Below are 24,831 nucleotides of genomic sequence, written 5' to 3'. Positions count from 1 at the left end.
TGTTAGGACCACAAATCATTCTGCAGATTATTTCCCCTCTATCTGTAAGCAAAGAGGTGAAAGGATTAGGTGATTTCTAAGGTCTCCTCTTGTCATGATGTTCCAGATTTATTGAAAGAGGTTTATAAACGCATTTTCTTTCTCCTTTTTTTGAGATGGAGTTTTGCTCTTGTTGCCAAGGCTGGAGTGCAGTGGCGTGATCTCGGCTCACTGTAACCTCTGCTTCCTAGGTTCAAGTGATTCTCCTGCTTCAGCCTCCCAAGTAGCTGGGATTACAGGCACCCGCCACCATACCCAGCTAATTTTTTGTATTTTTAGTAGAGATGGGGTTTTGCCATGTTGGCCAGGCTGGTCTCAAACTCCTGACCTCAGGTGATCCACCTGCCTTGGCCTACCAAAGTGTTGGGATTACAGGCATGAGCCACTGCGCCTGGCCGCATTTTCTTTTATCTGCTCTATTTCATTAGACATTTCTTGCTTGTGTGCCTAAGTTAGCTAATGAGGAAATCCAGCAGACAGTGATGGGAAGCAAATGATTGTAGTCATGCTTTTTCCTTGACTCCACCTCAAGACCCATCCCACGCTGCAACCCAAGTTTTAATGTAGCAATTCTATCAGTGACCCATGCTCTGCTGGTCACTGACACCCCTTCTGTGTGTCATTTCCAGGGCTGATGAAATCCTATGCTCTGCCTAAATTGTCTGAAACTCTATTCAAGACTTGCCAACTACGTGACTTTGCTCACTACCACCACCACACTGCTCTGTTACTGACTGGGATAAAGATTATCGTGCATGAAAGTCATTGCCAACAACATGCAGATTTAAAGCAGACCCAACAACTCCTTCCAGGTTTTATCAGCAGACACATATCACATACAGAAGCATCCATCCCTTTCCTAATGGCATCTTTAAATTGTTCTATTTTAAAATTTTATTCATTTGTTTTTGAACTTTCTTCTTGCTCATAGATTTTTAGAAGTCGCTGTGGTAGCTATTCTTTTTCTATTTTTTTAAGTCTGAATTCATATAGAGAGAACCACAGTTAGGAGAATCCTTTTCAGGGCAAAAGTGGGTTTCTACAGGGGTTCTTCCGGCACTTTCCAAACCCGAATGTCTCCAAGTCTTGATATCTCAAATTATCTGGCAGAAATAAGAGGCCCAATTTTTTTTTTTTGGCAGAATGTGAGGTTCTGCCCTGTTGTAACAGTGCTGTCTTCTCACAAGCTACTCATGTGCTTTATAAGAAGATAACCCACAATCCCTACCTCTGCTCTATTCAGTGACTAGCTACTGCACAGACCGTGTAAATGGTGACTAGCTACTGCACAGACCGTGTAAATGGACCAGGACAGCCAGAGAGGTGAGTGGGAAGTTTAGTACAGATGTGACTGAAAACACTTGGTTTTATTTCTCTCCAAGACTTCTCAAAAGGAGCTAGCACAGAGTATTGATGAACAGACTTCTGAGCACCTTTTTCCATGTGGCCTCCAAGAAGAAATCAATGAACTATTTACTTTTCTACTTAGCAAGGTTTCAAGAGCCTCTCTAATAACATAAGCCTTCTGATTACTGCCTTTCTTGATCATGAGACCTAAGGAGAAGATGGCTAAACTAAAGCAACTTGGAGCTAGCCTTTCAGAACACAGGCTACATCTGCTCAGTTCACCTGCACAGACCAAAAACAGTGCATGCTGAAGGCGGCCCAGTCCAGCTGAATTTCATCAGATGGGCATGTGTCTCCTTCCCCAAGTGCTGGCCTCAGCTTCTCAGGAGGGAGTGCATTGAGCCACGGTGAGCCCTGCAGGTGGTCACTTGGACACCTCTGCCCATCTGTGAGAGTGAACAGCGTGCTTACCACTGTGGTAGGCTGCAGTGCCACAGAAAGCTGATTCACACATAAAGGACATGGGCAGGCCATGAGTTCTCTCCATCCAGGGACATCTTGCTAACTAAACCTCCCACCTGCCACCTCCACCCTAGTCCTGCCTGAGTGTGCTCTCACTCACTACATTCATGGACCGTCTCTGTTCACAGGCTGTTTCCACTCTTAAACCTACTTCCGTTTCCTCTCTACAGAGGGGTGCATCTCGGGTTATCTCCGAACGATGTTCGATTCCACTCTCTCCTTTTATTCAAACAATTCTCCTCACCTGAGTGGCTCCCCAGCAAGCCTGGCTCTCCCTCCAGCAACCCAATCTAGAAAGCTATAGCATCTGTCTCATAAGGTCTGGGTTGGCTCTGGTCCATTAAGAAGGTATTAAGCACTTTATTGTACCAGCCTGCCGGAAACCCAAGACCCCCTCTCTAAATCTGTTACTTCACCTGATGCCAATTTTACTAGCAGTCTGTCCTAAAAATGGTACATCTGGTAATAAAAACAGATATTTTGAGCACCTATTAGATTTCAGAAGGCATGAACTATCTATTAGTTGGTTTATCTTTTGCATGTATTCATCAATTCCTTTAATTTTTGCAATAGCACTGCAAGCTAGATAAAATTCCCAATTTACAGATAAGAAAACAGAATGTCAAAGAGGAAGTAGCTGAAATAACACATCTAGTAAATTAAAGTCAAAATGAGGCACAAAGCCCAAATTTTTATTTACACAATGTTGAACACAGATGTTATTTTTAGCAATTCACCTCCCCCCTCCGGACTTTAAAAAAAAGAGAGAGACAGGGTCTTGCTCTGTGGCTCAGGCTAGAGTACAGCAGCTCAATCAATCATAGCCCACTGCAGTTTCAAACTCCCAGGTTCAAGCGATTCTCCCACCTCAGCCTCCTAAGTAGCTGAGACTATAGGTGCGTACTACCATGCCTAGGCTAATTTTGTTTTTGTAGAGATGGGGTCTTACTCTGTGACTCAGGCTGGTCTTAAACTCCTGGCCTCAAGTGATCCTCCTGCCTGGGCCTTCCAAAACACTGGGATTAGAGGAGTGAACCACTGCACCCGCCTCAGCTCCCTTTTCTTAGGCAGGTATCACTACCCAGATAATGCCAGATGCTACAACTTCTTTCTCTCGTTCTTAAACAGAATAATCAAAGGCATTTTCTACTTTTGAAGATCTGTTACTCTTCATTTGCCTGTCATTTGACAAGCTCTTCCTGAACACTTGCTCCACACTGTGCTAGATGTGGTGGGAAACAGCAAAGGGTAAAGAATACTCATTTCCTTTAGGAGCTTAGATCTAGCCTGGGAGAGGGAATTTCTGCTGGATCACTCTGATATGAATAATGAAGTAGGAAGCTGCATGCCACTGACCAATGCTGCCATCAAGCACAACCCACAAGGGAGAGGAACAATAAGGTGGTGCTAGGGAACATGAATCCACACAAAAGAGAAACAAAACGTTTAGTGAGGTCAAGTGGGGCCACCCTCAGACCATTTGCTCTGGGGGGAGGGGCTTTGAAAGCCAGGCCTCAACGCCCGTACTTAAGCTAGTCAGCCACCAGTTTTTGATGAGGGCCATCAATGAAGTCTAAGGATACTGTGCCTGTCTCTGGTCTGCTGGCTGTAACACTTCTGGATTCTGAGAGACTTTGCGTACACTCTCTTGGATTTGACGTAAGCTCCAGACAGCTATGAGCAAGACTAGTTACCAGCATCCCTGAGATCACAGTGAGGGGAAGCAGAGTTTTCTGCGACATTGCCAGGGCAGTGACCTCCCAGAAAATGAAAGGGAAGTCATCCTTGGAGATGTGCTGGCGGGTGTGGGGCAGGACCTCCCAGGGACTTCAGGCAGCTCATTAACGTGATATTAAATTGCTCTGTGTGCGGGGTTTTCAGAAAGGACAAAGGGCAGACCTGCTGCTGAGCCAGGGAATCAGAGCGGAATCCCAGCACACTGGCTCCAGTCCCCTAGGCTGCCCACCAACCAGGATGAAAATCGAGACATCAGAGCCTCTGTCATTCACATGGTCCCCTAGCAGTGCCCTGGGCCTGAATCCCACAAAGCTGGTCCTTCAGCTGGGAGCCATATTGCTTCAATTTCATGCTCCATCACAAGAGTAAGTCCACTGCTGAGCTGTAACATACGAGTTCAGCCAGAAATTCACTCTCCCACTTTTGAGTATAATAGCAGTCAGTCCCTAGGAGTGAAATGTGCTCCTTTTTTGGGTCAACAGTAGAGCAAGCCAGAATTAACTCAGCTCCTTTCAGAAGTCAGCTTGCTAATGGCATCAGGAAAGGCTGAAGCATTTGGCAAGTAATCATATATTATTGCTTTACATTATTATGTAACTTTTCCTTATGTGCTTCTTCTTGCTTTAAAAAAATTAGATCTTAAGGTCTTTGATAATAGTGATTTTAAAAAATCTATCCTTATAGTAGTCCCATTAAATACTAAAATGAATAAATGAATAAACATGAATGAAATGGAAAATCTGTACATATATGGAGGGCGTATAATGGGGTTAATTTAATCTCCTAATATGTTTTATCTCATACATACAGAAGAGTCATTCTCTCAAAGTATGATCCCTACTTTGGAATTAGAAATGCAAGTTCTCAGGCCTCACCCAAGACCTACTGAATCTGAAACTCTAGGGGTGGGGCTCATCGATCTGGATTTTAATAAGAGTTGGTGGCAAATGTTGTTTAGACACAGTTCACCCTTTAGACTACTGGAAATTCTAGTCTAGTTTTAATCTCTGGAGAAACCTAGGAACGGCCTACATCCTTTTCAGAATGATCAAAGATTGACACCAAAATGAGTTTTTGTTGTGGTTGTTTTGGCAGACATGGTATCTAGGGAAGAAAACAAAAATGAAAAGAATTTTTTACTTGGCATTTGCTGGCATTTTCGTAGTTACTGAGCATGAAACGAAATAAACCCTGAAGCCCATGACAGTGAGTGAACGCATGTTTTTTCAAAATGTCTTGCAATATCAAATCAATCCCTCAGTCAGCTTGCTTTTAAGTTTAATGGAGCCAAGACAGCTATTATTGTAGCTGTCACAAATTTTATGGGTTTTTTCCCCCTTGCCCTGTGAAGCTGGAACCAATTGTTATTATAAAGAGACTAAACAAAAAAGGTCCTGGATTTCCTGTTATTACAGATCGATTTTTTGAGATTCTAGAATATCATATGGGTTTTTTGGTAACATAATTAAAACCATGTGAAATGGCACAATGTAGACTTTACCAGAGATTGATTTGATCATGCTTCCAAATGAAATACTTCAAGGAAGAAAATCACTAGATAATAGTTTTCCTTCTTAATATCCTCTATCACAGCTTTATATCACATTGTTCAAAAAATCTGCTTTATGAGAAATGTCAAAATACATAAATCAGGATAATTTCTACTGGTTGATTAACCTTATTCACTTTCAAAGTTTAGCAAATATAGATATGTTTGCTTAATAGGGAGGCAGGGACAGCTTTCAGAGGGCAGGCAGCTGAAACTGAATCCCAGGACCATTTTCGCAAGAATAAACTACAACTTCTCAGAACATTTGTGCTTCATTGAGAGGGCAGTATCTTGAAGACATTAAAGAGTACACATATGTGTGTGCCCCTAAGATGGTTTTAGTTTATGTGTCAATCTGATTAGACCAAGGTGTCCAGTTGTTTGGACAAACATTAGTCTAAGTGTTGCTGTAAAGATATTTGAAGATGTGACAAACATCCAGTATCAGTAGACTTTGAGTAAAGTATACGGCCTTTAATAATGTGGACAGGGCTGGGCACAGTGGCTCACACCTGTAATCCCTGAACTTTGGGATACCAAGGCGGGTGGATCACTTGAGGCCAGGAGTTCCAAGACCAGCCAGGCCAACATAGTGAAACTCTGTCTCTCCTCAAAGTACAAAAATAAGCCAGGCATGGTGGTATGCACCTGTAGTCCTAGCTACTCAGGAAGCTGAGGCACCAGAATTGCTTGAACCTGGGAGGCAAAGGCTGCAGTGAGCCAGGATTCTGCACTCCAGCCTGGGCAACAGAGCAAGACTCTGTCTAAAATATATATATATATATATATATATATATATATATATATATATATATATATATGATAGGCCTCATCCAATCAGTTGAAGACCTTAAGAGCAAACACTGAGGCTTACTGGAGAAAAACTCCTATCTTCAGATGGTAACACAAAATCTGCCTGTTTCCAGTCTTCAGACTCAAGACTGCAACATCAGCTCTTACCTCAATCTCCAGCTTACCCTGTTTCAACTTACCTCAATCTCCAGCTTACCCTCTGTTTCAACTTACGAAGCACCACCAATTGTGTGAGCCAATTTCTTAAAATAAACTTCTCTTTCTAGATATCTTGTTGGTTCTGTTTCTCTGAGGACCCCTGACCAATATACAGTCCCCAACACATTCGCACTACTCTTTTCTCACCACTTTAGTTGAAATAACTTGGTTAAAAGTGCAGAGAAAAAAAATAAAATCAAGGAACTTACAAGAATTATCTTAAATCCTACTGCCCACACCTTCACAAGTAGAAAATGGAGATACTGCTGTACTATTACTACTACAAGTTAGAGTCACTGCCTTAAACATCCAGAATCCTACAGAACTTAACCTATGCTTCCATGATTCCATTTGGTATATTAAATGATTCATCTATTTACATAGCTAGCTTTCCCATTTCATCAGAAGAATCTCAAGGACAGGAAATGTTGATTTTTAAAATAGTTTCATGGCTCGCCACACCCACGCCGCCGTCGCCGCGCAGCCCAGTCCGAATATCCGCACCCGGTGCTGACCAAAACCCGTGGACATGGCGAACCAGGTTATCAAGTGCAAGGCTGCAGTTGCTTGGGAGGCTGGAAAGCCTCTCTCCATAGAGGAGATAGAGGTGGCACCCCCAAAGGCTCATGAAGTTCGAATCAAGATCATTGCCACTGCAGTTTGCCACACTGACGCCTATACCCTGAGCGGAGCTGAGCCTGAGGGTTGTTTTCCAGTGATCTTGGGACATGAAGGTGCTGGAATTGTGGAAAGTGTTGGCGAGGGAGTTACTAAACTGAAGGCGGGTGACACTGTCATCCCACTTTCATCCCACAGTGTGGAGAATGCAAATTTTGTCTAAATCATAAAACTAACCTTTGCCAGAAGATAAGAGTCACTCAAGGGAAAGGATTAATGCCAGATGGTACCAGCAGATTTACTTGCAAAGGAAAGACAATTTTGCATTACATGGGAACCAGCACATTTTCTGAATACACAGTTGTGGCTGATATCTCTGTTGCTAAAATAGATCCTTTAGCACCTTTGGATAAAGTCTGCCTTCTAGGTTGTGGCATTTCAACTGGTTATGGTGCTGCTGTGAACACTGCCAAGGTGGAGCCTGGCTCTGTTTGTGCGGTCTTTGGCCTGGGAGGAGTTGGACTGGCAGTTATCATGGGCTGCAAAGTGGCTGGTGCATCCCGGATCATTGGTGTGGACGTCAATAAAGATAAATTTGCAAGGGCCAAAGAGTTTGGAGCCACTGAATGTATTAACCCTCAGGATTTTAGTAAACCCATCCAGGAAGTGCTCATTGAGATGACTGATGGAGGAGTAGACTATTCCTTTGAATGTATTGGTAATGTGAAGGTCATGAGAGCAGCACTTGAGGCGTGTCACAAGGGCTGGGGTGTCAGCGTGGTGGTTGGAGTAGCTGCTTCAGGTGAAGAAATTGCCACTCGTCCATTCCAGCTGGTAACAGGTCGCACATGGAAAGGCACTGCCTTTGGAGGATGGAAGAGTGTTGAAAGTGTCCCAAAGTTGATGTCTGAATATATGTCCAAAAAGATAAATGTTGATGAATTTGTGACTCACAATCTGTCTTTTGATGAAATTAACAAAGCCTTTGAACTGATGCATTCTGGAAAGAGCATTCGAACTGTTGTAAAGATTTAATTCAAAAGAAAAATAATGTCTATCCTTTTGTGATGCGATGGGAGCAGCTTAACAGGCAGGGAGAAGCTCCTCTAACCTCACAGCCTCGTAGAGCTTCACAGCTACTCCAGAGAATAGTGTGATATTTGTAATTCATGAATATAATCAAGGACAAGGATAATTCAGTCATGAACCTGTTTTCCGGACTCTCCTCCACATAAATAATTGCTAGCTCATTAAGGAATATTTTAACATAATAAAAGTAATTTCTGCGTTTGTGTGGAAAAAAAATAAAATAGTTTCATGTAATAGGTATTAAATATATTTTTGCTAAATGAATGAACTGTCAAAATCTTCAAAATAATTACCATTCTAAATGCTCTTCTGGTTCTTCAGTTTTCCCTCATTTCAAATAGGACACGTTCTATCTGTGCTATGAGGTGCAAATGGAACAGCAGCTGGGACTAAAAAAGTCTACACCCAAGGGACCAGTAACTCCTGACATAATTCAGAGTTTAGGCATCACTGGTTCATACTAGTGCCTCCCATGCGATCTGATTATAATAATGTTAGATGGCTTTTTCAGTGAGTCTAGATTAGACACAGTGATTCTGCAACTGACCACAATGCAATGTTTTTGAAGAATTTATAATATGATTAGTCGTCTAAAAAGTATCTTTAGTTTAGAACTTCCAATAATTTAGTTGAAAGAAACTGAAGATGTGAAATATAAGCTCACAGTTGTATCATAAAACATCTTACTTAATAAACCACACTTACAGGAAATGAAAGGCCAATGTGGTATATTAGAGAAACAGGGTCTGTATCTACAACACTGTAGTAGAAATTACATTGCCCTAACATGGCTCGTTATAAATTGGGTCAAAACCATGAACTGATTTCACAAACTTCCTCCCAGTTATTTCATCTTAACTCTACACATATATTCCACAAAAATATAACTTCAAACTCTATACTCTATTTTTGAGGAAGAAAGTTGAAATAAAAAATGTGCTGGCTAATGTAACTTTCATGAAGCAGATTTGCACGGATATTCTCTGTCACACTGTAGCCTGGCAAGGTGTTTAGCTTTGTTACATAGGTCTTGTGGCATCCATGTGTTTGCCTGGGGTGAGGACAGACTTCAGCTTATACCTCTAGGTAGATGACTCTTCCTCCTGTTAAAAAGAATTAGCACACACTGTTATGGGTTGAATCATGTCCCTCTAAAATTCATCCATGTGGAAGTCCTAATCCTCAGGACCTCAGAATGTGACATTTGAAAAGTAGGGTTGTTGCAGATGTAATTAGTAAGACGAGGTCATACTGAAGAAGGGTGGGTCTCTAATCCCATCCACATAAAAAGGGGGAAATTTGGATGTAGAGACACACACACGGGGAAAACACCACGTAAGGATAAAGGCAGAGATTGGGGTGATTCTCCTGCACACCAAGGAACACCAGAGATGGCTAACAAACCCGCAGAAGGTGGGGGACAGACCTGGAACAGAATCTTCCACGCAGTCCTCAGAAGGAACCAACTCTGCTGATGCCTTGATCTCAGACTTCAACCTCTAGAACTACGAGACAATAAATCTCTCCTCTATGAGCCACCCAGTTGGTGGCACTTCTTAATGGCAGCCCTAGCAAACTAATCCACACTCCTACCTGCCACAGAATTCATGCAAAACATGCAAGGAGGCAGATTGCACCAGGTGCAGATCACAGGGCAAAAGCTGAAAAAGCAGAGCAAGGTCAAGGGGAAAGTGCACTCTTCCAGGTTATCCACAAAGCTGCCAGCCAGCATTCGGGACAAACCTACAGGAATCATGATGAGATATTTTAATAGAAGTGTCCTCAGACTGAAAATGTTCAAATTATAGTCAGATACTAGAAATTAATGTGTAATACAGACTAACACAATATGATCAATGCTGACAAAGGATGGCAGAATTTGAGAGGAGAAAGAGAATAAAGACCAGGTGACCCTTGTAGAGTCTTGTGAATATTATGCTTAAGTTCGCTGCAAAGTTCTCATTTCATGCAGTCTTTCTTCAGTCTTTCTTAACCAATCCTTTGACCATCATTGATACGGTCCTAAGTTACGGTGGCTAGAGGTAATCATCTGGAAGACTGGTCATAATCCACATTGGCAGCTACAATTCTCATGCCCAGAGCAGGTCGTAATGGGTAAGAGCCCCTCCCACCTCACCAATTTCACATAGATGGAGTTCCGCTGGAATCGATAAGTATACAGCCAGTAACTACCATCACAATCTAGATACAGAACATCACCCTAACCCCACATGTCCCTTTAGTTAATCCCTTCCCCTCCAGCCCCAGGCAAACACTGATTGCTATTCTCTAATTTTTCCTTTGTAAGAATTCCACATAAGTGGAATCATACGGTAGTTTCTACTCTTTTTGTATTTGGTCTTTTTTACTTGGCATCATGCATTTAAGATCCATTCATGTTCTTGCATTTAAGATCCATTCATGAGTTTATGTTCCTTTTTACTGCCGAGTTAGTGTTCATGTTGTGGATATACCACAACACACACATGAAAGGCAATCGGCTTGTTTCCAGGTTTTGGAGGTTACAAGTAAAGCTGCTATAAATATTTGCATACAAGTTTTGTGAGTGTGTGTGAACAAAAGTTTTCGTTTCACTTGGGTACTCAAGAACAGAGCTGCCAGGTCACTTGAACTTCGTAAGAGAATGTTACTGTTTTCCGAAATGGCTGTACCATTCAGATGGCTGTTTTTAAAGTAGCTCATTATACTTGACATTCAGAAAAATATTCAAGTCTGTAAATATTTGTGTCAATAAAAAGCTTTAGTAGAAATATCAATGTTAAATGGGAACAATGTCTAAGACTTGTGAAAAACCTAGGCGTTTATGACTGGGGCAAAGCTGCAGTGAACAAAGGCATAAGACTAAAAGCTGCCCCTTTCTGCCTTTGATTGTGACTAAATGTGGAATTAAATTGCTTTGCTGCCTCCCCCACAACGGTGAGCTGTGAGTGAGGCTTGCACGTGGTTTCTTTACCCAGCCACGCCCTACTTGCTCTGCCAACCTGCCGCACCCTCCAACGCTTCTGTCTTGGTGCCAAACAAATGACTTCAGAAACAAAGAGGAGCTGAAATGCATCCATTTGTTTGGAATCCATGCATGTCTCGCTCAGATTGTGCCTTTCCCTAAAGATCTGTTTGCTGTCTTTTGAAGTGAGAATACCAGCAAGTCTGCATAGTGGGTTTTGCCTACCTGAAAGAGATTTTTTTCTGACTCCTCCCTAATCTCTTCTTTCTCTGAACTTGACTCTAGACACAGATATGCCTATATGCTCAGGACCAAAAGAAAACCTGATACTAAGCTAAAGGCCAGCTGGCTGGCACATAAAAGAAATCCAATACTTTATTTCCTTCTCCGAAGGGTCCTCATGTGAACTTGTGTTTGTGGAGATGCAGAAGTGTTTGTGGTGGGTGTGTTTCTGAGAGTGTTTAGCTGTCCTGGATCTAGAAGAAAATGGGAAAGGGATGGTGAAGTTTGAGAGAGAAAAGGCTGAGCATTGAACACATGCTTGGGGCCAATGTGAACTTAGGGAGAAAAGCGTTTGCAGGGTCACCAGATGGCAGCTCAACCTCAGAGGCTGCTCTAAGTCTCCAGGCAGCAGTTCCAGCTGGAGTTGATTTTCTCTCCAACAAAAACCAAGTGTGGCAGTGCAGAGGAGGTTTGAAGATTAATTTAATAAAAGGAAAGCCCCCTGGAAAGACACAGGGACTAGCTTAAGCTGCCCCGATTGATGGCACTTCTGCTATTCCCCAGTTTCTTAAGCTGAATCATGAAGTCTACCCCAGACATTTGAGATCACATTTGATGAAAATATGCTCAAATTTGTCTGCCAGTAGAAAGAGGTGTTAATAAGAATTTGTGGATTCTTAAGAATCAATTCCATATGTATCCATGAATAAATGAGCAGAGATATAAAAGACAAATCTATGCCTGTACATAGGCACACACCCCATGTGTATTATTGGTTCAACAAACGAGGTAGTTATAGCGTTACTGTATGAAATTTTTAACAGATGTAAACAGAGAAAAAAAATCAATAACATAGATTGACCAAAGTGAATTAGTCACAAAGGAAAGCCAATCTACAGAGTGAAAATAGCTCAATAGAAGGTGCTTGTTCTTCGTAAGGCCTAAAACCATAAAAACTCTAGAAGAAAATTTAAGCAATACCATCCAGGACATAGACATGGGCAAAAACTTCATGACTAAAACACCAAAAGCAATGGCAGCAAAAGCCAAAATTGACAAATGGTATCTGATTAAACCAAAGAGCTTCTGCACAGCAAAAGAAACTATCATCAGAGTGAACAGGCAACCTACAGAATGGGAAAAAAGTTTTGCAATCTATCCTTTTGACAAAGGGCTAATATCCAGAATCTACAAGGAACTTAAACAAATTTACAAGAAAAAAACAACCCCATCAAAAAGTGGGCAAAGGATATGAACAGACACTTCTCAAAAGAAGATATTTATGCAGCCAACAAACATGAGAAAAAGCTCATCATCACTGGTCATTAGAGAAATGCAAATCAAAACCACACTGATATATCATCTCATACCAGTTAGAATGGCGATCATTAAAAAGTCAGGAAACAGATGCTGGAGAGGATGTGGAGAAATAGAAATGCTTTTACACTGTTGGTGGGAGTGTAAATTAGTTCAACCATTGTGGAAGATAGTGTGGTGATTCCTCAAGGATCTAGAACCAGAAATACCATTTGACCCGGCAATCCCATTACTGGGTATATATCCATAGGATTATAAATCATTCTGCTATAAAGACACATGCACACATGTGTTTATCACAGCACTGTTCACAATAGCAAAGACTTGGAACCAACCCAAATGCCCATCAATGACAGACTGGATAAACAAAATGTGGCACATGTACACCATAGAATACTATGCAGCCATAAAAAAGGATGAGTTCATGTTCTTTGCAGGGACATGGATGAAGCTGGAAACCATCATTCTCAGCAAACTAACACAGGAACAGAAAACCAAACACTTCATGTTCTCACTTATAAGTGGGAGTTGAACAATGAGAACACATGGACACAGGGAGGGGAATATCACACACCAGGGCCCGTGAAGACAGAGAGTGGCTAGGGGAGGGATAGCATTAGGAGAAATACCTAATGTAGATAACGAGTTGATGGGTGCAGCAAACCACCATGGCACGTGTATACCTATGTAACAAACCTGCACGTCCTGCACGTGTGTCCCAGGACTTATAATTTTTTTTTTTTAAAAAAAAAGATACTTCTTTTTATCAGAAAAAAGTGTAAAGACATAAAAGTCACAGTACAAAGAGATGTTTGACATATTACTGGCTTAAAGACAGATTTTGGCCCCATTGAAGTCTAAATCACTGAGTTTTGGGCCCTAAGAATACTAGAGGATTTCTTATCCAACTTCTCTTAAAACTCAGGAATCCCCTCAACAAAGCCTTGACAGGTTAGTTATCTTTTTTGACAACTTCTATAATTGTGTATTTGATAAATGCACCTATTTGCCTCTAGATTTGCTAAAACTAGCTGGGAAAACAAAAGAAATACTGCAGGAAGATGAAACAAGCAACAATTCACAGTTCCACGTATGTGCAGACAGGACGTGGATCATGCACCTGATAAACATTTCCTAAGAATAGCTACTCTCAATCTCAGCTGACCACTAGAATCACACGGGGATCTTTAAAAAAAAAAAAAAAAAAAAAAAAACCAAAACGAACAAACAAACAAAAAAACAGATTCCTATGTCCCAGCCCCAGAGACCCAGAGATTCTCATTCAGAGGTCCTGGTATGTCACCTAAGCATTGGGCACTTAAAAAGCTTTTCAATGTACAGCTAAGATTGGAAACTACTATCATTATTTTGGTTCCAACCAAGGACAATTTTAATCAAATTTTATTAGATAATGCATTTGTCCACATTCATGACAATGGTTCCACCTTAGACAACACACAATTCCAGAGGACCCTTGGCAGTCCCTACATGCTCTATGGTGGCAGCCACCCGCCTGGAGCCTGCCAACAGAACAGAATGTTAGACTCTTATTGCGTTAGTGCTTCTGTCCCTGTGATCTGTCCTGGACTGTCCCTCAACAGCAGCATTCAATTCCTTGCCCCAGGATTTCTAATTACTTTATGGCACATGCTGACCTGATGAGACAGAGCACACCTGGAACATACTGAGCCACCACCTTTGCCCCCAGAACAACTGCTGTTGCTGAGCGCATGAAAAGAAAGATGCCTCTGGGTCTGAAGAACAGCGTTAAGAATGAATCATCCTGAAGCTCCTCTTTTCCATACTTTGAGAAAAGCAAATCACATCTGATTCGAATAGGATGGATCTTCTATGAAAGCCAAAGAGGGAAAACTTTGGGTCTAAGAGGGTAAAGGCAGTTGTTGTTCTATTATAGTATGAAAGGAAAATATTGGGGCCCCCAATTACTAAGCTAAAGGGAAAATTTAAGCTGGGAACTGCTCAGGGCAAACCTGCCTCTTGTTCTATTTAAAGTCACCCCTCTGCTGAGATAAACACATATCTGATCGCCTCCTTTGGAGACGCTAATCAGAAATTCAAAATAATGCAACTATTTGCCTCTTATCTACCTATAACCTGGAAGCCCCCTCCCTGCTTCAAGTTGTCCCACCTTCACTTCGAGGTGTCCCGCCTTTTCCAGACTGAACCAATGTTCATGTTGCATACGCTGATTGATGTCGCATGTCCCCCCAAAATGTAGAAAACCAAATTATGCTCTGACCACCTTGGGTACGTGTCGTTAGGACCTCCTGAGGCTGTATCATGGGCACGCGTCCTCAACCTTGGCAAAACACACTTTCTAAATTAACTGAGACCTGTCTCAGATATTCAGGGATCAGAATAGAAAGTCTTAGGGTTAGATAATCTTGGGAATAATCTAGTACAACATTCTTATTCTGATATCAGGCAAGGGAGTCCCCAAAATGTAAAGCAACTTGCCCAAAGTAGGAGCTGGTGTCTGGACGCGGGTGGGGGATCCTGACCCAGTTCTTGCTTTTTTCCATGGGACTGTTTGCTCGCTTCCAACATTTTACATAAAGTCAAAATTTTACAAAACAAAATAAAAGGGGAAAAATTCCTGTGGAAGAAGAAGTCTAGCCCGCATGTTGATGCCACACATCTGTGGGTGACTAGAGAACGCTGAAGGGGCCATGACATGCTGGCCACACTAGGGGGCCTGGCTTGTGACTTTAATCCACCTCTGTGTGCTTTCCATTAGAAGCCATCTCTCCCGCGGATGAGGAGAGGCACCAGAGCTCTGTGCTGCTTCCTTTGATTACTTCCCTTTAACTTGAGCATCAGTTGCCAACACATCTGAAACTGAAGTGACAGCTTTTCATACTGCTTGACACGGAGGGAAAGCTGAGTAGAATATACGTTGACAGGAGAAATGTAAACTAAACAGAGTTTTATTCTTGTTGAAAATGTTCAAGGCACTCCCACTCATATGGCCTTGGCTCTCTTGAAAAGAAAAGCCCCTTCGGAGGTAGGCGGATCATGAGGTCAGGAGTTCAAGACCATCCTGGCCAACATGGTGAAACCCCATCTCTACTAAAAATACAAAAATCAGCTGGGTGTGGTGGTGCATGCCTGTAATCCCAGCTACCCGGGAGACTGAGGCAGGAGAATGGCTTGAACCTGGGAGGTGAGAATCTCAGTGAGCCGAGATCGCAGCACTGCACTCCAGCCTGGCAACAGAGTGAGATACTCCCCCACCCCACCTCCCCCCAAAAAACCCCAAAAAACAGATATTGGATACTAGGAATAGGAGCTATGCCCAAGGGTAACTAACAGACCCCAGTTTGGAAATGCCCAGATTCACTGGGTAATAAAGCACATTCTCATCTTCCAATGCTTAGAAATAGCTCACAGTTCCTAACATTTTCAGTAACCTAAGGAAAAGAGGAATAAAAGGGGGCTTTCCGGTTTCTCCAAATACACCAACCACACCATTCTCTACTTCTGTATTACTTACGTTGGGGCCAGATACTTCCTCGCTGGGGAGTTGGAAAGGCTGTTCTAAGCACTGTAGGATGATTAGCAGAATTCCTGGTATCCACCTACTAAATGTTAGTAGCATTTATTATAGTTGTGACAACCAAAAATGTCTCAGATATTGCCCAAAGCCCCCACCTCCCTACTGAGAACAACTGCACCAAAATGTCTTATCCAACCACAGCAGCAGGTCCATTTAGTGTTTTGGGTTCTCTGCCTTGTCTTGTTGCTGACAATCCTAACCCTCCTTAGGAATCAGGGGCTAAGTGTGAAGATTAAAGGGGAGAACTGGAGGTTACCACTTGACCCTAAGACACCCTCCAGGTACAGGGCTCCTGTTTTTCTCACAAAACCTCTGGACCCACTTGACTGGCCTGCCATTGTGCCTCATAGTAGGTTGCTCCTCTCCCTTCTGAAAAGCTCTTTTCCTTTGTCTTCACCAGGCTAAATCCTACCCCTTGTTTAAGATTTGGGTCAAATTAACTTCTCCTATGAGGTCTTCTCCACCACCTCTCCCCCTCAGTTAACTTTCTTATACTTTCTCCTGAACTCACATACTTGTGATGAACAGAAGAGAGAACTGCATGGTGACCTGAGACCATGCCACTTCCACTGATTTCTTCTAGGGTCTTAGACTTCAGAGGTGATCTTGTCCAAGCCTGAGACTTTACTCAGCTGAGCAGGTACCAGTCTAATCATAATCTCCAGACCACACCACGAAAGCCAAGCACTTGATGAGAAAAAGCTGGAATTTAAATGTTTTGTGCAAACAGACTAAGATTTTATTTGGAGACTTTTGCCAGAGACTGAGGCAAGAGACTCTTGACTTAAGAGCTCAGGCTCTTCAACTCTGCATCACACATGCCCTGGAGTAGTGACGGGGGAAGGGAGCCCTTGCTGAGCCTGACAGCAGCAAGATCAGCCCCAATAGCTCAGGGTGGCTGGCAGCCACCAGCCCTCCCCGCCCCGTCCACACCCAACCTCTTTCAGTTACTTTCTATCCTGCTCCCAAAAGAATGCAAACTCTTTGTTAACTAGGTAAAAACTAATAATTTGCTAACTGTAAAGAGATCATGTAATTTTACAAAGGAAAAAGTCAAACTTTCAGAGACATGGTAACTTTTTGTTCCTTAAGGCAGATTGTCTGTCACCCAGGCTGAAGTGCAGTGGCACAATCATAGCTCACTGCAGCCTCCAACTCCTGGGCTTGAGCAATCCTTCCACCTCTGCCTCCTAAGTAGCTGTGACTGCCTACAGGCATGCACCACCATGCCCATCTAAATTGATTTTTTTTTTTTTTTTTTGTAGAGATGGGATCTATGTTGCCCAGGCTAGTCTTGAACCACTGAGCTTAAGTGATCCTCTCACCTTGGCCTCCCAAAGTGCTGAGATTATAGGCATGAGCTACTGCGCTGGGCTGGTAACCATTTTTTAAGGCTAATTTCTAACCCCATATTGGATTCATCACCTGAACTCAGCACAGGGATGGGTTCTCTCAGTTAAGCACCTTTACTAAATTGAAACTTACACTTTCAGCTTTAATTGTAAGCCCACAGGAAACAAAACAAAACAAAACAAAAACAGAACACACAGCCTAAACGCTACTGAAGATACAAAATTAGAGATTCTCGTGGATGAAAAGGAACTTCAAGGCACTTCCCTAGCTGTCCGAAAATTTCAATGCCCACTATTTCCGACGTTGCTTCCATTGATCTGACCATAACTTCTCCTGGGGGTAGGAGGAGGTAGAAGCCAAAACTGCCCAAGCAAGAAGCACAGCAAGATGAGAATGTGCTGCCCTTTGGTTTTAGTTTTTCATTATCAAATGGTCAATGCCCTTTTTCTAAAGGGTGATATAAACCAATTTCCCTTGAGATTTATTATTAGGAGGAAAAAAGCTTCTCCCCTATAAACAGCAGCCTAAGGCCCTACCCTGTCACTGCGGGGTGTGTGTGTGTGTGTGTGTGTGTGTGTGTGTGTGTGCGTGCATGCAATTACTGAGTTGAAGGAGAGATCTTTCCACACAGAAAAGGACAATTTTTTGGTCTTAAGGGCTGCCTTTTTCTTAGGACCCCTTAAGCAAACTGATATGGTTTGGATCTGTATCCCTGCACAAATCTCACATTGAAATGTAATCCTCAATCCTGGAGGTGGGGCCTGGTGGGAAGTGATTGGATTGTTGGGGAGGTTTCCAATGGTTTAGCACCATCCCCCTAGGTCTTGTTATTGAGTTCTTGCAAGGTCTGGTTGTCTAAAGTGTGTAGCACCTCCCCCTTCTCTCTTTCGCTTGTGCTTCGCCATATGAGATACCTGTTCCCCCTTCACCTTCCAACACAAGTGAAAGTTTCCCGAGGCCTCCCCAGAAGCAGATGCTGCTATGCTCTCTGGATAGCCTGCAGAACTGCAAGCCAATTAAACTTCTTTTCTTTATAAATTACCCAGTCTCATGTATTTCTTAATAGCAATGCAAGAACGGACTAATCCACAAATTCAAAGCCTTTGTATGTGTCCTGAGAGAATCCACTCAGAAGGCAAGTTTGATTCTATGACTCTCCTGCTTGAGATCAGTAAGTTAATGGTTTCCTATCACTGTAAGGCAAAAGATCAGAATGCAACACACGTGTTCTGCTCTTCACCTGGCTTGCAAGATGCACCATGGCTCATGACCTCCCGGCTGTCCAAGCTGGAGCCATACTGGCCTGCTTTAGCTTCTGTAGGAGCCCGCCATGTTCCTTCCAGCCAAAAAGCCTTCAACATTTTCCCTCCTGACAGAATAGCCCTGGCTCACCCTTCGGATCTCATAAGTGACATCTGCTCCAGGAAACCCCTTCTGATGCCCACTCTATTCCCAAGGTACCCAGGTCTCTCTGTTATAAGCCCTCTTATCCCCCATGTAATCACCTTCATGGCACTTCAATGCTATCTGAAATTACAAAGGCCATTTTACATTTATTTGGTGATCAACTTATTATCTACCTCTCCACCAAGACTGCAAGCTCCTAAAAGTAAGAATCCTGTTGGGCTATCACTGAATTCCCAAAATCAAGATCAAGGTTTCACATGTCCCAGAAGCTCAGAAAGTAACTGGCAGACGAGTGAATACTCAATCAAATCCATTGGGATTTGCTGAGAACCACTTTCGGGTACCTCAAAATCTAGCTTCTCCAGTCAAAGGAGGAAAAGTGGCAAAACATCTTATTTTGTTAAGTATTAGCAAAACAACTTGTTAGCTATCATAAACCCAAGTGGCAGGAAAATTACCAAGAGATGCTGAAGATGCCTGGCACCCTGATCCACTCCTCACCCAGTACTGCATTCTTCACTGTGTGCGTCATAGCAATACCTTCTCATCAAGCTTGTACAAACAGCTTAATCCACACACGTAGGCACTAATATCATTTAAAAATGGTCACTTAGTCAAAGTGGCATGTCTTATTTAAATAAGTTTAAGTTGCCTACGTGTATTTCAACTACTAATTCTAAACCTGCTGCCATGATTTTAAGGGTCTAGTGATAACATTTTAGATCAAAGGAGTAAACTTTAGGTTTGGAAAAATTTGCTACAAAGTTCAGATCAAAATGGAGGAAAATCTGTCCTTTTAGTAATAATATTGGCCTTTTAGTAATTTCGCTTATAATTTGATACATGTAAAATACAGGTGACATATGTACATGTAAAATAGTACATGAAAACTAGTATCATGGAGACGAGAAATGCTCAGCCTAACTTTATACTAATGTTCCACTTTAGTCATAAGAAATTTCTCATGAGTTCAGTCCAATAAAGGACTCAAAGTTTTTAAAACAAAAGTCACATGATACTCCCTGGGAAGAAGAGGGAATGAGCCACTGGATTACCCTCTTCCTTCCATTTCAACCACAGGGAGGCTAGTAGCATGTAAATAGTGCGTATATGTGGGTGGGAAGAATCAACTCTACACAAACACACTTGAGAAGAAGATAATCTCCATGTCTGGAAATAGAAAAACATAATGGTGAGTGGCTGAAACCCTCTGGTCCATGGGGAGTGGCCCCCACTGTTTAGTTTCAACAAGCATGCTTTGGGACACAACCAGAACCAAGCTCCCTGGAAGAAGTAATGAGCTAGGACTAGACCGACATTAAGCCTAAAATATCCCTTCATCAAACCCCAGACATGATCAGAAATGTAATACTCTCCTATGGCCAAGGAGGAAAGAACATCTGCGATGGGAAAGAAAAGTTGGCCAGCACTGCAAGGGAGCGCAGCATCCCGAATGGACCTCCTCTGCATGACAAAGCCCACATTTTCAACAAGAGTTTCAGACCCATTCAACACTGCGCACCCCTCATAGACAGGCTAGGGCCACCATGAAAACACGTAAGATGATTTCACATAAAAATTATAAAAGCTTACTAGGAAATCCAGTAGGAAACACCTGAAAGGCACAACAGATGAGAATTCATGTGAGGCAACCTGATAAAGCACTCTGCAAAGTACCTTAAAAATATTCTTTATTCTTTGAGAAGGAATAGCAAACTTTCCATGAGTCTGAAGATCAGAAAAACAGAAGGCAGATATGAAACAGAATGAAATGGAAACCATGAACATGGAAATAAAATTTTTAAGTTAAAAAAGAATAGATATTTGTTTTGTTAGAAAGAAAAACTGGTGAACATGAAAGAAGAATTGAAGAGGACTTCACTGGCAAGTTCTACCAATGTGCACAGAATAACTTCACAGAAACTCTTTTGGAGAATTAAGATGTACTTCCCAAATTGCTCTATAAACCATAAAGCCCAGTAACTATGAGAAAGGAAGCTAATCTCCGTCATGAATATCAACCTGAAAATCCTAAACAAAATATTAACACTCCAAATCTAGCAACAAGGAATATATTGTGGTCAACTTCAGTTTATTTCAGGAATGGAAGTTTAACATTGAAAACAATAAATAGGATTTGTCTCTTACCAGACTGCAGAAGAAAAATCATAATCATCTCAACAGGTACCAAAAAGTATTTGCTAGCATTCAACAGTCATATATGAAAAAATGTTTTAGCAAACCAGGAATAGAACAGATTTATTTTAATCTCATTATATTAGTCAGGACAGAACATGTTATAGGAACAAACAGACTCCATTTTCAAGAGCTTAACATATAAAGTATATTTCTTGCTCACACACAGTCTGCTTATGGTCTATAGGCTTTTTGGAGTAGCTGTTTTCCAAGAAGCGACTGAGATCTAGGATGGATTTGTCTTATCTCCTATCGCCACTCCTATTCAGCATTTTTCTGAAAGTCCCAGCTACTGAGTTAGGCAAGAAAAAGAAATGTGAAAGAAAAATAAAATTTATCTTAATCACAGATAGGATTATAAAACACAATCCAAAAGAATCTTGAAGTTAATTACTAACATAAGGAAGTTTAGCAAGTTTGCTAGATAAAAATTTATACTTGAAATCAATTGTACTTTTTGTAAAGAGGAAACAAATGAATTTTTGAAGATACAATTTTTGATAGCAAGAAGCCAGCAATAAGTTGGAGAAAAGAACTCTACAAAGAAAATATAAAGCTTTGCAGTATGTTAGAGAAGGCTAAGAAGAAATCGGATCCTGATAATGAGTTGGAAGACTTGTATTATACAGATATTGGTTCTTAAATTCATCTATAGATTGAATAAACTCCTAATAGATTGTTTTAGCAGAATTTGACGTTAAAATTTCCATAGCTCAAAGGGCCAAGAATAGCCAAGATTAACTTTTGGTTTTTGAGGTATACCCTATATATAAGTAAATTCTATAATTACATTAATCTGAATGTACAGCCTGATTATTTTTGATATGTGTGGAGACCACATAACCACCACTTGGATTAAGAGGTAAATATTGGCCGGGTGCGGCAGCTCATGCCTGTAATCCTAGTACTTTGGGAGGCCGAAATGGGAGGATTGCTTGAGTCTAGGAGTTTGAGGCCAGCCTGGGCAACTTAGTGAGACCCCATCTCATTATAAAGAATAAAAAAAGAGGTAAATATTTCCAGCACTCCGTATGGTTTCCTCGTGCCCTTTCCAGATTATAACCTCCTAATACTGAACTTTTACCACTAGGGATTAGCTTTGCTTGACTTTTGATCCTCATATAATTGGAACCATGCAGTACGTTTTCTTTTTGACTGGTTTAACTCTTGTAGGCAATTTTTCTGCCAGAGAGCAAGAAGTATTTCTCTTCTTGGTTCCAGAGGGCTGCTCTTGCTGGGCTAATGCAGCCCCTGGTAGCTCTAACAATGAGAGCTAGCAATGGTCGTGTACAGCTCTTCTGGCATGCATCTGGTTCCTGCAGTGAAGTGCTTCTCAGAACCAAGCTCCAGCAGTGCCAAGTGACCAGCAACGACCAGCATTTTTCAGCTTCCCCCAGCATCCTCTCAAGCAGCTGCTCAGTGGGAGACCACCTGTGAGGCACCTCAAAGGCTCCCCCGATGCCCCCTCGGGAGGCTTTGCAGCAGGCTACTGCAGGTGAGGTACCATCCCATGCACAACTTCCCCAGTAAACCCTTGGGTGGCTTCACAGTGATTTTTAAGGTGTGACAGTTCCTGAGGGATGGCTTTCCACAGCATCCCAGAGGGAAGATGTCCTGCGAGTTCCAGTAGCGCAGCATCTTAGCAATGTAACCACACATTAAAGCACAGCCATGCCCTTCAAGGAAGGTCTGGAACTCAACCCTTGGGGATCCCTGGGGACAGGGAAGGGGAGAGTGAACCTCTTTCCTGGTCTCTGTCTCAGCCTTAGGGGTAGTATATCTACTTCCCAGATTGCCAATTCACAAATTTACATTATAGTTATCTAGGAGAGGATAGTTCATCAATATGGGCCACATTAGTGATAGAAAGCTTAAACTAACCAATATTACATAATAAATAAAGTTACCTCTTACAAAAGCAACAGGCCCATATGGTTTTACTGAGTATTCTACAACACAAAGACCAGCTAAGTCCAGTATCACTGACAGCACCACAAGAGACTATTTCAACCAATATCACATAATCATATCAATGTAAAACTCCGAAAGACAATAACAGAATCCAATCTCATTAAAAATGTTACACACCATGGGCTGGGCGTGGTGGCTCACGCCTGTAATCCCAGCACTTTGGGACGCCAAGGTGGGTGGATCACAAGGTCAGTAGATTGAGACCATCCTGGCTAACACGGTGAAACCATATCTCTACTAAAAATACAAAAACAAAATTAGCTGGGCATGGTGGCGCGCACCTGTAGTGCCAGTACTTGGGAGGCTGAGGCAGGAGAATGGTGTGAACCCGGGAGGCGGAGCTTGCAGTGAGACGAGATCATGCCACTGCACTCCAGCCTGGGTGACACAGCGAGACTCTGTCTCAAAAAATAAACAACAAAAAACAAAACAAAACAAAAGTTATACACCATGACTGGCTAGGATGTACTTCAGGAGTGTATGTTTGCTCAACAGTAGGAAATGAGTCAATATAACATAGCATATTATTAGGAAGGAGAGCCATAAAATTATTTCCACAGTGCTAAAAAAAAAAATAAATAAATAAAAAAGGCTTCTCTCAATTCAACACCCATTCTTAATTAAAAGACACACACCACGAAAATAGAGATTGATGGATATAGAATTAGTCCTAAAGTCAGCATCTTTACTTACCTTTCTTAGTGTGAAACAGGAATTTCCATTATAGTCAGAAGCAAAATACAGATGCTACCTCCACTACTACTAAACATTATTACTTCTTAACATTAACATTTTATTTGGCCAAATCAATTAGAGGCATAAGAATTAGAAAAGTAGTAAAACTATATGTGCAAATGAGATAGTCTATCTAGAAAAACTAAAAGAAACAATGAAGATCTCCACAGCAAAAAATTTAGTAAAGAAGCAAATAAAATATAAAGATAAAATACTTAGAAAAAAGCTTAAGAAATTTGAAAGACATAAATGAAGAATGCTTTAAAACACTCTTGAAAGGCAAAAAGGTAAACCGTAAACAGACATTCCTTGTTCTTGGCTAAGATGACTCAATAAAGATCAGTTCTCCTTAATTTATACATTTCAATAAAATTACAAACTCCAATAATATCAAATTTTTGTTTTTTTATGGAGCTAGGCATGATGATACCAAACTCCATATGGAAAAGTGAACATGCAAGAACAGTTAATAAAACACTAAAAAAGAAAAGCCACAGGAGGAATATCCCAGTCAGATATTAAAAAGTACAATCGCATCTTAAGTTAAACGGGGTTATATTGCACATGAGTAAGAAGACAGAGGCCAATGGATTAGAGCAGAAAATTCAGAATTAGACCTGACTACTTTGAAAATTTTGTATATGAAACATGGTAACTCAAATCGCTGGGGCAAAATGGGTTTTAATAAGTTGTATTAGGACAACTAAATAGTCCATTAGTAAAAAGATAAAATTAGATACAGACTTTACTCCATACATAAGAATAACCTTCAAAGGATCTGAGGTATAAGTGTGAAAATTTAAACTACAAACGTGCTAGAAGGAAATGGGGATTCCTCTATAACCTGGGCATAAAAAGCTGCTTTCTAAGTATGATCAAGTCCCAGATGCAACTGTTAAAAAGAATAAACTTGGCTACATAAAAATAAATTCCTTTTGCATAGTGAAAAATACCATAAGCAAAGTCAAAGAACAAATGAAAAACTGGGAGAAAATATTTGCATCATATACCACAAATTAAAGGTTGATATCCCTAATATGTATTAATAATTACATATATCATATATACATTGTATAAACTCAACTGGAGGGACTCCAAAAGCCCAATAGAAAAATGGACAAAATTCATGAACAGATAGTTCATAAGATAAAAATGATCCTAAGTGTGTTAAGAGAC

General features: G+C 41.4%; 1 protein-coding gene and 1 pseudogene across 2 annotated transcripts in view; one reads left to right on the top strand and one right to left on the bottom strand.

Moving 5' to 3' along the window:
• The window catches only part of CCBE1 (collagen and calcium binding EGF domains 1), a 283,314-nt gene that overhangs the window by 154,410 nt on the left and 104,073 nt on the right, over nt 1-24,831 (bottom strand). The window lies entirely within an intron of this gene.
• Nucleotides 6,659-8,133, top strand: LOC697703 (alcohol dehydrogenase 5 (class III), chi polypeptide-like; annotated as a pseudogene).

The sequence above is a fragment of the Macaca mulatta genome, chromosome 18, assembly GCF_049350105.2.
Source record: "Macaca mulatta isolate MMU2019108-1 chromosome 18, T2T-MMU8v2.0, whole genome shotgun sequence".
Taxonomy (NCBI): domain Eukaryota; kingdom Metazoa; phylum Chordata; class Mammalia; order Primates; family Cercopithecidae; genus Macaca; species Macaca mulatta.
This window is presented reverse-complemented; position numbering and strand designations above follow the sequence as displayed.